We start from the raw sequence: 15,048 nt of genomic DNA, 5'->3' as shown, positions 1-15,048 counted from the left end.
CTGCAGGTTTTGTTAACGCAGCTGGCTTCCCCAGCTTACATTGTGACTTACTGTACCCACGTGGACGCTGCTCACTGAAGGGTCTTCATGGGCAGAATTTTCCCCATGGTGTGCAAGGGTGGGACTCACACACCGACACATAAAATGACGCGCGGTGACATCAGGCGAGTGTCCAGATGTCACCGCGCGTCATCGTGATATTTCACTGGGCGAGCACACGATGATCTCCGATGCGCACCCACTATTAATTAACGGGCCACTTAAGGCCCTTGAGGCACCAATTAACAGCGATTTTTCAGTGCCCGTGTGATCTTCGGGTTGGCGCAATGGGCAGGCAGGTAGGACACATTTGTATAAACCTCAACCATGGGCAGGATCAGAGGGGTCAGCGGGGTCGCGAATGTGCTCTGTCAAAAATTTAATTTGGAAAGTAACCGATACTTTCCCGTGTGGGTTGAAATACTTCAAAACGCATACCAGCTGCTTATACTGCACTCACAACTTTCAGGTCAGCACTCTTTAGTGAAGAATCGTTTTGGGGCCTGCAAGTTTCTGGAAGCCTTCCCTTAGCCTGGGAATGGGAGTTAAATTCTCCACTGGAGGCGCCTCCTCTGAGGAGGAAGGGAGGGCGAGAAGGGGGAGGAGGCCAGGACTCCAAATTCAGCCTACAGGGGAGCCACCTTTGGGAAGAGAGGCAGGGGTGCAGGGTCAAGAGGTGGTCCAAGGCATAAGAGGCAGCAGAAGATGCCACTATCCTGCTGCCAGGGTTTACAGGCGGTGAAGCAGCTACCACAATATGGCTGAGATGCAGTGCTGAAGGAGGCTCCGTCTCTCAACAGAGACAGTCACCTCCATCTGTCACATGATTGGGCCTGAGATCTCCACTAACTGTGTTGGTGGACACTGCATGCCAGTGGCTCTGAAGGTCACAGCTGTCCTCAAATTCTATGCCTCTGGCTCCTTCCTGGGCTCGGTGGGTGATCCTTGTGGTGTCTTCCAATCAGCTGTTCACACTTGTGTCAAGCAGTTCACAGACGCTCTGTTCAGGCATACATTGACTTTCATTCACTACCATTGGGACCAGGCAAGCCAGACACAGCGAGCCAGAGGCTTCACGGCCCTTGCTGGCTTCCCCCGTGTCCAGGGTGCTATAGACTGTACACATGTAGCCACCAAGGTACCAGCAGATGAGCCCGGTGCCTTCGTCAACAGGAAGGGCTTCCACTCCATGAACGTGCAGATAGTGTGTGATCACAGGATGCTGATTCTACAAGTCTGTGCAAGGTACCCAGGTAGCTCCCACGACACCTACATCCTCAGACCCTCCCAGGTGCCGGGGCTCTTCAGTGCTCCAGCCCAGCTGGATGGATGGCTGCTGGGTGACAAGGGCTATCCCCTCAGAAGGTGGCTCATGACGCCTCTCCACCATCCCAGAACAGAAGCTGAGCAGCGGTACAATAGGAGCCGCGGCTCCACAAGGGCTGCGGTGGAGAGAACCATCGGTCTTCTCAAGATGCGCTTCCGATGCCTGGACCGTTCAGGGGGTGCACTCCAGAACCCCCCAGATCGTGTGTCACTGATAGTGGTTGCATGCTGCACTCTCCACAATCTTGCGCTAGAAAGTGGGGACACAATGGACGAAGAAGATTTAGACGCAGTGTCTGTGGCTGCACACGATGAGTCCAGCAGTGAGTCCGAGGATGAGCACACACAGGGAAATGCTGAGGGGGTAAACTCTGACCCGGGCATACTACAGGGAGGCAGGGACACTCGGGAGGCTTTAATCCAATGAACCTTCAGCTAGCGCACCACAGATGGACATTCAACACAAGCCAGGGCTGCAGACTCCACACCTGAGTGCTAAATATGCCTGGATAAGCACATTTACTAAGGGCCTTGTTAATAAAGCTGAATGTCCCACAAATCACTCATAACATTATTGATAACCATCCAGCTGCAGAAGAAAAGAGGCACCCTCAGCAATGGTGACATGTCTGAATTTAATGGTACAACAAAAGGAACTTAAGAGAACAAAATGACAAAAGTGTTAAACATCTCACCAACTCATAAACGACTCATTGCGGGCCAACACAAAAGGGCCAGTGATTAACCCGTGATGTGCCTAAGGTGCCTTATGTTTACTCTTTCGGGTGCTACGTCTTGGTGCTGCCCCCTCGCTGGGACAGGTTTCTGAGACAGCCTGCTGACTCTGCTGTCCTGTTGACCTCGAGTTGTCGCAGCCTCTCTGGATGCATTGGTCACTGGCAGAGGGGCAGAGGAGCTGCCACCTCATCTGGAGCACCCCGAGAGGTGCCCGCGGAGACGACAGGCAGCTGCTGCGCCGACGTGAGGTCGCTTCGTACCTCCCTGCTCACTGTGGATGGACGGGCGCCGAGCTGGGACACTTGGTGCCCAGACCATCTCCCACACTGGCACTGACCAGCTGAGGTTAATGCCGATGTGAGGGCTTGCTGATCCGAGTGCATCCCCAGGAAGCCCTGATGGGTCTCCTGGAGGAGCCTCTCCACGAGAGTTGCCACTCTCTCCATGGAGGATACATGGCGCTCGGACATGAGGCTCATTGCATTGGCGATGGTCCATGTGGACTCCTCCAGCACAGAGCCCAAGCCAAGCATAGTCTCATGTATCTCCCCTAGACGTCCTCACACACCCAGCCGCATTTCCTGTTCTTGCTGTGACGCATGTGCCTGGTCTCCCACAGTCCTCCAAGTGCTGGCACCATGGGCACTTTCTGTCTCCGCCAGCTCCTCCAGCGAGTGTGAAGTGCCCTCATCGCTGTGCCCTGGGACACTAGCCAATGTTCTAATTCCCACCGAGGTGACAGTATCTGCGCTGGTGTCTGCCTGGCAGAGATGGTGTGACGCTGGTGAGACTTCAGGGCCCTCAGGTGTGAGAGGGGGCCTCTGCTGCTCCTCCTCCCAGCCCTGCTCCACTGATGCTGAAAGGAAGAACAAGGACATTGGATCAGTTAACATGGAGACAATGTCAATGTGCATCCCTGTCCCCCGAATCATTATGCACTCATCCTTCCATAAGCAATGGTCAAGCCATGTTGCAAACTTCAATCACTGAACATTCAGCACTGCCATGGCTGTTGGGAGAACAATGGTGACCTCACTGCTGGGCAAACATACCTGCCCGTGGCACCCCAGCCTCACCGACACCGGTGGACCTGGGCACATGGCTCCTCTCCAAATCCAGGGCCTCCTGTTCGTACTGGGTAAGTATTGTCACCTGGGCTGGCCCTACGCCAGTCCTCACCCGCTCGGCGGCATTATGTGCACCCTTCTTCTGAAAAGGAAAGAAGAGCATTGATTAGTGCAACTTGTACCTGGATTCTCTTCACGGATGGCACACCCCAACCAGAGTGGGACACATCAGGGCTCCGGTGCCTCCTCACCCCAGTGCAGCTACCGCATACTCACACAGAGATGCCAGGTCTATACCCTCTCCTTGGCCTAAATGCTGCCTACATCACATTACGCACCACACGGTCCAACCTTCCATAGCAAGGAGGCGCAAGCACGTGGAGCTCAGAGGACAGCAGATCGATCGGTGCCAACGCCACCTTGAAGCTCCCCTCCCAGCATCTCATCACCCTGACTTTGACGTGTCCTGGAGTTCCAGCTCTGCGCCCAGGTGCAGCTCCTCCAGGTTGTCTCCAAAACAGTCATGTGGGTCTCAGTGTACCACATGCTGTGGGGGCAGAACCCATCTCTTCACCACCCTCGCAGGGTGACCTCGGCATGGGCAATATCTGCTGGCCAACCCAGCGAAGGACACACGTCGTCAATGATTCAATGCAGTCACTACACTCTGAGTGGGGGAGGGGTGCCGGGGGGTGGGGGGGAAAGCCTACCTGCTGGGTTCACTGACCAATGGCAACATTGTCCTCACCCTTCCCGAGTGCAACAAGTCATTAAAGCGCTTGCGGCACTGGATCCAGGCGCGCCGCACCATGTCGCGGGAGCTCACCACCTCCGCCACCTCCTCCCAGGCGCGTTTGGTCATGATGTGGCGGGCGGGGGGGGTGGGGGGGGGCCTCCTCCTCCCGTCATGGGATACGGGATACGAGCACCTCCTGCAGTGCTGCCACCTCCTCGAGGAGGGCAGCAAGGCAATTGCCTGAAAAACGAGGGGCACAGTGCCCCCCCATGTCCTACCCTCCTGCCAGCAGCGCTCTGGGGACCCTTTCCAGTAGCCATGTTTGACAGCTTGGAAACGCTGCAGCAGCTTTTTTAAACAGGCGGCCGGGTCACCATTGAGGCCGGTGGTCATAGCAGTCCCGCTGCCCCACTCCCCCCCCCACCCCCCCGACTACCGCTGTCCTCGGGAGCCGCAATTCACGTTGGACGGGCCTTAATTGGCCCGCCCACATAAAATGGCGGCACGGACCTGATCGCGGGTGGCGATTGGCTGGTGCATGATCAGTTCTTGATTGATTTCTCAAGGGTGATGGTCATCTCTTGATGTAATTTCCCTTTGTCCGTGCCCACCCATACCCGCTCCCACTCCGCCCGCCCGACTGGCAGAATATTCTGCCCCATGTATAGTAAAGGCTTCCATTCCTTAACATTCAGATGGAGAGTGATCACCTCCTGTGCATCATGAAGATTTGAGCTGTCTGTCTGGTCACGGTGCCCACACAATTGTAAGTTTTAGGTACTACTTGAAGTTAAGTTCCAATATCTACTTGTTCATTTGAGACTTTAACCATACAGGCAACAGGAGACAGGCTGATGGAATAACTCAGGAAACTTTCCTTAAGTTATAAAGTAATACTTAACAAAGCAGGGCAGCGGCATTCTGGGTGTGCTATGATTCTTGTTTCCCGGTTCAGTGAGGTGACACTTGGTCTCTGTTCTCCCCCCTGCAGTTACTTCTGTGGTTTTCTGCTTCCCCATGGACAGCAGTCTCTGCAAACTTCAGTTTTAAACTTTGCTTGCGCTGCTGCTTATTAATTAACACTTTCCAAGCCACAACCCATATGCATGATCAGTGATGTTACTGATTCCTGATTGGCTTGTGGGGTTCGCAACCAGGCCCTGTTTTGTTTAAGTGGTGCATAATCAGCTCCTGATTGGTTCCTCAAGGGCGATGGTCATCTCTTGATGTACCTTTCCTTTGCCCTCTGACTGGCTGTCGAAAGTGTCAATTACCCACCAGACCGTCCCTCTTATTATAATTTTTCTGTCTTTTCATTAAATTTTATGACTCTCTTCTTAAGATAATGGAGGCCTCAGGATGGTCTTCATGTCTGCTTATTTGAGATAATAGAGCAAGTAATGCATAGTAACGCCGGACTCATCGGCCCAGATGTCTCATTGATCCATAGGTATCGGTATTGTTAGTCCCGTAGAACTCTCATTAAAACATACGCTTATCAATGTGTTTTTTTTGAGAAGACGGCTTTACCGTGTATGTTTTTGTACTATCTGCCGGTGCTTGGTATAAGTTAATTAAAAATACAGATTGGAACAAAGCCTCACAAAAATTACAAAGTTACATAAGTTACATAAAGTCCATGTAAAATAAAACTATAACCAGTGCTTGAAAGTGATTGGTGTGCTAAAGTTAAGGCAGCAAGATTCACTTAAAAATATAACATGACACAATCCTAAGTAATAAAAGTCAAGAGAACTGCATAGCTACAAAGGCTAATTACACGACTTAATTCTAAATTTAGAGAATCAAAGATGAAGCGAAGTGACTGCTTCCTCTTTTAAACAGCACACGTTAAGCTGCACAAGGCTGAATATTTTAATACCTGTTTTACTTTACACAATAGGTCTTTGAATCCTGGGGGAAATACAACTGATAAGTTTTAATTGTTAGGGAGGTTGATGGTCCCAGGCCAGAACTGTTCAACCTTGACGTCTTCCATCACTGGCTTGGGCCATGTGGTTTTTCTCACTTGTCAAGTGTGAGTGAGATGTTAATGAAGACCAAATCATGTGATGAGCTGGTGCCCCACAATTCAGCACGACATCATATTGGGATTAATATACTTCAATTACTTGATTACTACACGTAACTAAACAACAAACTAATTGTAATTATCCAACTTAAGCCTTTCTACATAATGCACCATCCATCTCGGCACCCTCTGACCCAGCTCAGCAAGCCTGTAGCTAGCTGCTCGGGGACGATGGCTAATCCCAGCCTCACCTCACTTGGCTCATGTCACAACCCACATCCACCAGCGGAGCAGAAATATACAGCAGGTACAAAGTGAGCAGGAGTAGCTGAGGGTTACAGCAAAGGGATTAAGGATGTGCTACAAGGATTTCAACCTAAGCAAGTTTTAGTCCGGAGTGAGAATACAAAATTCAACTTTAAGCAAAGTTTTTGCCCAACTTGTAAATGTAGATTACTTTTCCCTCAGACAGATCAGTGACAACCATGAGAATAAAAACATCACCAATGTCCTAAGAACTTATGCCACATAAAAGTCTGGTTAATAAAATTGAGAATCATGGCATAAGAAGGTCAGCATCTGTTTGGATAAACAGTGAGTTATGGGACCCTCAGCACCTGGAAGTTCCCCTCCGAGCCACGCACTGTCCTGCATTGGAAATACATCACTATCCCTTCACTGTCGCTGATCAATCCCTCCCTAACAGCACAGTGGGTGTACTTACACCACATGGACCGCAGCGGCTCAAGAAGGTGGCTCAACATCACCTTCTCAAGGGCAACGAGGGATGGGCAATAAATGCTGGCCCAGCCAGTGACCCCCGCATCCTGTGAATGAATAAAAAAAAAATCGTGACTGAACTTCAAAAGTACTTCATTGGCTGTAAAGCACAATGGGATGTTTTGAAGTCATGAAACAAGCAAGATAAATGCAATTTTTTTTCCCCTTTTTTTCCCTCTAGTTGGCTCAGGATTCAGAATCTCCAGCTGAGGAAATCTTTGCAGAAATTAAACTGACAAATTGACTGCCAGGATTAATCTGCCACAGAAACTGAAACCTTTTATTATTTTTGCAGCACTGTAAGAAAGACGTTTACAGTGCTTGAACGGAATCTGTTCAAATGTCAAATAGAATATTGTCAGAATCATGGAATGTTTTATGAAAAAGGTGTGGCATTTTTCTTCTTCCGAATGACAGTTCATACTGGAATGGAATACCGTATGTTGCCTATCTAATGCTTTTCTATCTTATAATCAATTCCGTTAAATATACTAAGTGTCAGGATATTTCATCACTCAGAGAGCTTGCTGCTCTCACTAATATAACCAAAGAAAATTCTGAAAATGCTGGAAATCTGAAATGAAAACAGAAAATGCCGGAAACATTCAGCAGGCCAGGCAGCATCCACGGAGAGAGAAACATAAGAACATAAGAAATAGGAACAGGAGGAGGCCATTCTGCCCCTCAAGCCTGCCCCGCCGTTCAATAAGATCATGGATGATCTGCCCCCGGCCTCTACTCCTCTTTTGTGCCAGCCCCTCATAGCCCTCAACTCCCCAATATTTCAAAAATCTATCTATCTCCTCTTTTAATACTTTCATTGATCTAGCCTCCACAACTCTCTGAGGTAGAGAATTCCACACATTCACCACCCTCTAAGAGAAGAAATTCCTTCGCATCTCAGTTTTAAATGTGTGTCCCCTTATTCTGTAACTATGTCCCGTAGTTCGAGATTCCCCTACCAGTGGAAACATCATTTCAGTACCTACCCTGTCGAGCCCCCTCAGAATCTTGTATACTTCAATAAGATCACCCCTCATTCTTCTAAACTCTAATGAATAAAGACCCAACCTGTTTAGCCGTTCTTAATAAATCAACTCCATCATCCCAGGAATCAGCCTAGTGAATCTCTTTTGAACTGCCTCCAATGCCAGTATATCCTTTCTTAAATATGGGGACCAAAACTGTACACAGTACTCCAGGTGTGGCCTCAACACCTGTACAGTTATAACAAGACTTCCCTATTTTTAAACCTGAAACCCCTAGCAATACATTTATCTTCTGAATTACTTGCTGCAACTGCATGCTAAATTTTTGTGTTTTTGTGTTTCATGCACAGGAACACCCAGGTCCATCTGTGCTACAATTTTTTGGAGTTGCTCTCTCTTTAAATAATATCCTGCCTTTTGATTCTTCCTACCAAAGTGCATGACCTCACACTTTCCGACATTAAACTCCATCTGCCAAGTTTTAGCCCACTCACTCAACCTGTCCATATCCCCTTGCAGATTCCTTATGTTCTCACCACACCATGCCCTCCCACCTATTTTTGTATATTGAACAATTTTGGATTCATTACACTCTGCCTCCTCCTCCAAGTCATTAATATAGACAGTAAATAATTGAGGCCCTCAGACTGATCCTTGTGGCACTCCACTAGTTACGTCTTTCCAACCTGAAAAAAACCCATTAATCCCAACTCTCTGACTCCTGTGTGTTAACTAATCCTCAATCCATGCTAATACATTACCCCCCAATACAGTGAGCTCCTATCTTGTGCAATAACCTTTTATGTGGCACCTTATCGAATGCCTTCTGGAAATCCAAATACGCTACATCTACCTGTTCCCCTTTATTGTCTCTGCTTGTTATATCCTCCAAGAACTCTAACAAATTTGTCAAACATGATTTCCTTTTCACAAAACCATGTTGACTCTGTTTGATTGCGTTAAATTTTTCTAAATGCCCTGCTATTTCTTTATTAATAATGGACTCTAGCATTTTCCCAATGACAGATGTTAGGCTGACTGGCCTATAGTTTCCTGCTTTTTGTCTCCCTCCCTTCTTGAATAGGGGTGTCACATTAGCGGTTTTCCAATCTGTTGGGACTCTCCTCAAATCCAGTGAGTTCTGGAATATTTCAACCAATGCCTCCACTATCTCTGCAGCCACTTCCTTTAAACTCCTTGGATGCAGGGCATCAGGTCCTGGTAACATATCTACCTTTAGTCCCATTAGTTTCTCAAATACTTTGTCCCTCATGATAGAGACTGTTACAAGATCTTTCCTCCCATTAGCATCTTGCTTATCTGATATCTTTGGAATGTTTATAGTGTCCTCCACCATGAAGACCGATACAAAACTTTGGTTTAAGTTAGCTGCTGTTTCCCTGTTCCCTGTTATCAATTCTCCAGTCACATACTTCAAGGGTCCTAGGCTCATTTTAGCTGCTCTCTTTCTTTTTATATACCCATAGAAACTCTTGCTGTTTGTTTTTATATTTCTTGCCAATTTACTTTCATAATCAATTTCTCCCTCTTTATTAGTTTTTAAATGATCCACTGTAGGTCCTAAAAAAATTCCCAATCCTCTGGCCTACCACTAGTTTTTGCCACTTTGTATGCCTTAGTTTTTGATTGGATATTCTCCTTGACCATCTTTGTTAGCCACAGGTTGTTCATCCTTCTCATCGAGTCCTTCTTTTTGACCGGGATAAATTTTTGCTGAGTGTTATGAAATATTTGCTTAAATGTCTGCCACTGCTCGTCCACTGACCTTCTCCTTAGTCTATTTTCCCAGCCCACTTTAGGCAACTCTTTCTGCATATCCCTGTAATTGCCCTTATTTAAGTTGAGGACACTGGTTTGAGACCCGAGTTGCTCGCCCTCAAATTTAATTTGAATAGATTGAATGGGTGGGATTTTCTGGTCCTGCCATAAAATACACCCCCCCCCCCCCTCACCCAAAAGGCAATGGGACTTTCACTGGTCCATTAAATTATCTGTCCCAAACGCTCCGAATCCCGCAGCGGGCAGGAGCAAAAAATTTAGGTGAATGTTTCGTCATGACTGGGAAATGTTTGAGATTTAACAAGTTTAACACAAGTTAATAGGGGAGGTGGTGACATAGTGGCATTGTCACTGGGCTGTTTTCTTTAGTTATTCACGGGATGAGGCCTTCACTGGCTGGGCCAGCATTTATTGCCCATCCCTATTTGCCCTTGAGAAGGTGGTGGTGAGCTGTCCTATTGAACCACTGGTGTCCATGTGGCATTGGTGCATCCATACACTGGTATTCCAGAAACCCAGGGTAATGCTTTGGGACCCGGGTTCAAATCCCACCAAGGCCAATTGGTGAAATTTGAATTCAATAAAACTCTAGAATTAAAAAGAGCACAAAACTGTTGTTGATTGTTGTAAAAGACCATCCTTGGGGAAGGAAATCTGCTGTCAATACCTGGTCTGGCCTATGTGTGACTCCAGGCCCACCGGCAATGTGGTTGACTCTTAAATGCCCTCTGAGTAAGGGCAATTAGGGATGGGCAATAAATGCTGGCCTAGCGAATGAAAGAAAAAAGAGGGTGAGTAGAGAAAAGAAGGAAAGGGAAATTTTGTGATCCAGCGGAAGTCAGGAGAGGTTAAATGTTCTGATGAAAGGTCATCGGCCTGAAACGTTAACTCTGTTTCTCTCTCCATAGATGTTGCCTGAGTATTTTTCAGCATTTTCTGTTTTTGCTGCTCTGTTGAATAAGGACACATTTCTTTATAATGGAGAGATAGGTCAGTGATGCTCTCCGGTGCTATCACACCAGACAAAGGCTGCCTTGCATATTCGGAACAAGTGACTCTGGATCTTCCGGTGTGACGATGGGAGGAACGTGGGGCGAGATTCAGTGATGTTCATGATAGGACTGCTAGGCACAGCTGGCAAAGCCAGAGGCTGACGCCGGGATTCAGGCCAGGATCCAATGGATGTCTCGAGCCCACGCAAGAGGGCAGCTGGTCTGCGGCAGCAAACTTCCTGGCGGTGAACGACGAAGAGGATTGAGGATGGCAGCCTGACAGGACCGAGCAGGCACAGAGCCTCAAAAAACAAACGCCAGACCAAATCCAGCGTGGCTGCTAATTGGCCTTTTGGTCATTAAAGTTTCCCCTCTGCCACCTACAGCTTGGTGGCCTGGGAAAAGTAGCTCGGCAGCTGAACTGTGGGCCCTCCCAGCAGCATTCCACCCCATTTCCCATCCCTCCCAGCTCCCAGATTGCTGACAAAATCCCGGCCACACGGACACGGCAGCACACAAGGAGGCCGTTCAGCCCGTCAAGTCAATGCTGCCTCTCTGTAGAGCAATCCAGTCAACCCCGTTCCCCTAATCTATTCCCAAAGCCCTGCAAGTTTATTTCCTTTAAGCGCTCGTCCAATTTCCTTTTGAAAACATTAATCATGGCTTCTTCCAACAGCCTCGAGGGAGTAGTCAGCGCTGGAACAGTTCACTACCACTCGCTGCATAAAAAGAAATATTCGTCTTTGCATCACCCACCCAAAACCTTGTGCCTGCATCTCCGATTCCTTGTACCATCAGCTAATGCCCACTAATCTAAATAAGTCATAGGTTGGGATTTTATGGCCCTGTCGTGGGTTGGACCGCCCCCCACCACCCCCCCCTCCCCCCCACCCCCCCACCCCCCCACCCCGTGGGTGAGGCAGTGTCCTAGCAAGAAGCCCATTGGCAGGCGGGTGGAGAAAACCCCACCCATAATCTTGCACACCTCTATCAAATCTCCCCCCAATCTCCCTTGTCCCATGGAGAACAACCCCAATTTCTCCAATCTAACCTTGTCGCTAAAATCCGTCATTCCTGGAGCCAATCCGGTCAACCCCTTCTGCACCCTCTGGAGGACACTTCCTAAAGTCTGCGTGTGTTGTTCTCTAGTTGTGGCCGACAGAGCCTTGTACCTGTGACCCACCACAGACTTAACCGGGGTGGGGCTGAGAAGGCGACGGGCTCCTCACCCTGCTACCAGACTAAATGCCCCCTGGACACCAAATGCACCACGGGGGAGGGCACAAGATTTTCTCATAGAGTCTAGAAGTGCACGATAGACTCCAAGTCTGGTCTACTCAAGGTTCTTTAAGAGTTTAACATAAATTGCCTGCTTTTCAGTCTTTTTCTTTTCTTTAATTCAATGGATGATGTCGTGGTAATGTCTCTAGATAAGTAACCCAGAGACCCAGGCTAATGACCTGGAGATAAAAACAAAAAAACTGCGGATGCTGGAAATCCAAAACTAAAACAGAATTACCTGGAAAAACTCAGCAGGTCTGGCAGCATCAGCAGAGAAGAAAAGAGTTGACGTTTCGAGTCCTCATGACCCTTCGAACAACTGAGTTCGGTCGAAGGGTCATGAGGACTCGAAACGTCAACTCTTTTCTTCTCCGCTGATGCTGCCAGACATGCTGAGTTTTTCCAGGTAATTCTGTTTTTGTAATGACCTGGAGACATGGGTTCAAATCCCACCATGGCAGCTGGTGGAATTTAAATTGAATCAATAAATCTAGGATTTAAATTCAATTAGTAAATCTGGAATTGAAAGCTACTCTCAGTAATGGTGACCATGAAGCTATCATTGATTGTTGTAAACAATCTGGTTCACGAGTGCCCTTTTGGGAAGGAAATCTGCCACCCTTACCTGGTCTGGCCTACATGTGACTCCAGACCCACGTCAATGCGGTTGACTTTCAACTATCTTCTGAAATGGCTGAGCAAGCTGCCCAGTTCTAGAGCAATTTGGGATGGGCAGCAAATGTTGGCTTTGCCAATGATGCTCGTGTCCCATAATGGGATAGTTTTTTTAAAAAATTGCAGCGCATTGTTATTTGTCCTCCGGGTACCTTTTCCAGATAATCACATTTGGTCCAACGCTCAGTTGGCAGATCCACATTCCAGAGTCCGATCTTCGGAGCGATTGAAAGGATTTGTTGTTGTTGCTTTGACAGTTTAGCTCCGTTCACCAGGAGAGCTGTAAGAAGCATTCAGTCACCATTTCCATGACATTAGTTATGGACTTGAGAGTTCAAGAACCTGCTTGACAGGGTGGGCCATGGTAAGGCTGTCATTATCCACCCCTAACCCTGACCTCACCATTGTCTTACCAGGTAGGGAAAGCCTCCCTGTAAGTATGTCCAAACTGTCCTCTCAGACTTCCCACGCGGTCAATATAGGCTAATTATCAGCCATGCGGGGCTTGAAATCTCTGTCATGTCATTTAAACAAGTGCCAGGGTGGAACTTCTATTAGGCAAACTCTCCTGGATTCACTGCCGAGGCTGCGAAAACCATCCCCCACATCCCCCGACCTCAAAACAGTATAATTAACTTATGCCCTTTCTTATTGCTGCAGCAAAGAATATAAGAACATAAGAAATAGGAACAGGAGTAGACCATTTGGCCTCTTGAGCCTGCTCTGCCATTCAATAAGATCATGGCTGATCTTGTGTTTCGATTTCCACATTCCCACCTACCCCTGATAACCTTTGATTCCCTTGCCTAACAAGAATCTATCTAGCTCTTAAAAATATTCAATGACCCTGCCCCCACCACCTTCTGAGGCACAGAGTTCCAAAGTCACGCAGCCCTCTGAGAGAAAAGATTTCTCTTCATCTCTGTCCTAAAAGGGCAACACCTAATTTTAAAACAGTGCCCCCTAGTTCAGGACTCACCCACAAGAGGAAAAGTCCTTTCCACACCCACCTTGTCAAGTCCGTTCAGGATCCTATATACTTCAATTAAGTCACCCCTCACTCTTCTAAACTCCAGTGGAATCAAGTCCAGTCTGTCCAACCTTTCCTCATAAGACAACCCACTCATTCCAGGTATCAATCTAGTAAACCTCCTTTGAACAACCTCCAATGCATTTACATCCTTCCTTAAATAAGGAGATCAAAACTGCACACGATATTCGAGATGTGGTCTCACTAATGCCCTGTATAACTGAAGCATAACATTCTTACTTTTATGTTCAATCCCTCTCATAATAAAGGATAGCATTCCATTAGCCTTCTTAATTACTTGCTGTACCTGCATACTAACTTTTTGTGACTCATGTACTGGAACACCTAGATCCCTCTGCATCTCAAAATTATGCAGCCATTTTCCATTTAAGTATTGAGAACATCCCTTGAGGTTTCAGACCACAGGACCTCCCCTGTTGGAGCCCTGTGTGTGAAGCCCTCTTTCGACAATGCCAACAAACTGGAGATCCAGCAGCAGCCACATCACTACTTGAATCTTTGGACAATGGTAGACAACAAAGCTGACTGGACTGAATGGAATCCATGGGCTTTACGCACTCAAATAATGTTGCTGCCAAATTACTAGCCAACACAAAGGGATCCCTGTGATAAACAACACAAACAGGAGTCCAGAAAAGCCTCAGAGAAGCAATGGCGAGTTGTTCAGTCTTCCCTACTGTCAGATGACTTTACTCTTGTGGAACTGGTTGCTGGCTTAGCAACTGCAAAAAAAAAGGCAAAGCTGCCGGGACAGATGGTATCCCACCAGACTTCCTGCATTATCTTGGCCCACTGGCAAAACAATGGCTACAGGTGCTCTTCTTAACCGTGGCGGAGAATGGCCTCATTTCCCAAATCTGGTGTGCAGTGATGGTAATTGCCCTGTCATACCAGGAGAGCCAGCAGATGACCCTGGGAGCTGCAGGCCCATTTCACTGCTCTGTACAACCTACCAGCTCCTGGAGAGGCTCATTCTTTTAAGAATTAACCCTATCACCAACTCACCCCTCCCCCAAGAGCAAGCTGGCTTTAGGCCCCAGTGCAGTTACTGTGGGCAAGTCCTTGCTATCACCACAAACATTGAGGTTGGTGTTCATTGCAAGCTCAAGACTGGAGCCACTTTCATAGACCTTATAATGCTGTGTAGAAACAGGGACTAATGCTCAAAATGTCCCTGCTGTTGCCATGTGTCAAACTACTCCGACTGCTGTGGACTTTTCTGAGCAACAGAAGATTTAGGTCTCCCTGTGAGACCAGGTCTGCACTCCAAGAACAGTCAATATTGGTCTCCCAGGGGGCAGGGTCCTAGTACCAACACCTTTTAACATCTACATAAGCCCCATGCCCACCACATCATCACAAAAATGTATTTCAGCTGACGATACTGCTTTGACGGCTCAGGCAGAATCTTTCCAGCAATGTAGAAGCCACGCTGAAGTCTGACCTGTCAAAAAATGGCTAAATACTTCTACAAGTGGAGACTGCAACCAAGTCCAGCCAAGTCCATCACCTCTGCATTCCATCTTGAAAATTGCAAGGCTC

The sequence above is a fragment of the Carcharodon carcharias genome, chromosome 10, assembly GCF_017639515.1.
Source record: "Carcharodon carcharias isolate sCarCar2 chromosome 10, sCarCar2.pri, whole genome shotgun sequence".
Taxonomy (NCBI): Eukaryota; Metazoa; Chordata; class Chondrichthyes; order Lamniformes; family Lamnidae; genus Carcharodon; species Carcharodon carcharias.
The sequence above is the reverse complement of the archived record's forward strand: the minus strand, read 5'-3'. Positions refer to the sequence as shown.